This window comes from Orycteropus afer, unplaced genomic scaffold (genome assembly GCF_000298275.1).
Source record: "Orycteropus afer afer isolate SDZICR_OR568_19922 unplaced genomic scaffold, OryAfe1.0 scaffold00280, whole genome shotgun sequence".
NCBI lineage: Eukaryota > Metazoa > Chordata > Mammalia > Tubulidentata > Orycteropodidae > Orycteropus > Orycteropus afer.
Window position 1 is genome coordinate 2,690,863 of NW_006921867.1, and position 546 is coordinate 2,691,408.

Here is a 546-nt window from a genome sequence, read left to right on the forward strand (position 1 = left end):
CAAAAGGGTTCATATTTGTTGTCTGTACCTCCCATGTACCTCTCTATATCTTTCTCATCCTCAATGGTGCTATATTGGTCATTCACATTTGGTAAATTGCCCTTTGCTTCACCCAAATCTCTATCTGTCTAACAGCCTTCCCTCCCCTCCCCTCCCACCCCTGGTAACCAACAAAGAAAATTTCCTTCTATAGAGAAGTTGTTATACAAGGATTTTTGTTTGCATAATGGTCAGTAACCCTAACCCTCCATCTTGTTAAAGGGTCACCTGTATTCCTATAATGAGTCTTCTCTCAGCTTCTGTGCCTCTATAAATGTCTTTCATTTCTATTTTAAGAACTTGAGGACTTGTGTGTCTATGCTATATTCACTATCTCACTAGGAAAAAAAAATCATCATGTGCTATACCATCTTTGTTGTTGTTGTTGCTATGTGCCGTTGAGTTAGACCTGACTCATAGTGACCCCTCTTTGGGTTTCTGAGGAGTTATCACTATGGAATCAATTGTGAAACCTTCCTTCCAAGAAGAGGCTGGTGGGTTTGAACC